Source organism: Echinops telfairi, unplaced genomic scaffold (assembly GCF_000313985.2).
Source record: "Echinops telfairi isolate 266 unplaced genomic scaffold, ASM31398v2 ScPeMD7_7416;HRSCAF=8454, whole genome shotgun sequence".
Taxonomy (NCBI): Eukaryota; Metazoa; Chordata; class Mammalia; order Afrosoricida; family Tenrecidae; genus Echinops; species Echinops telfairi.
The window spans coordinates 5,823,222-5,823,590 of record NW_022111316.1 but is presented as its reverse complement, the minus strand read 5'-3'; positions in this window follow the sequence as shown (position 1 = coordinate 5,823,590).

Sequence of the window (369 nt, the reverse complement as noted above, 5' to 3'; positions counted from 1 at the left end):
ATTCCTAATCTACACATATGAAAATCATCTATCAATTCATTCATTGCCCATATTAATAAAATTATGCTTTTTCAATCCCTGAAGACAAAAGTTTGGAGCTGTCTTACTCTCCTTCCCTCTTAACAATCTCCCAAGAAGCTTCAGTATCTTTATGTTCAAGATATATTCTGAATCTGCATTTTACTGCCATCCTCTCCCTAACCACCACCAACTCTTGCCAAGAGTTCCTCAATGCCTCCTAACTGGTCAACAACCTTGTGCCCTTCAGTCTACCCTCTAGTAGGTGACATTTAAAAAAGAAAAATCACGTCATACAATGCCTTTAGTTGATATCTTTTAAGGTTATCATTTTACTCAAAGTTAAAGTCA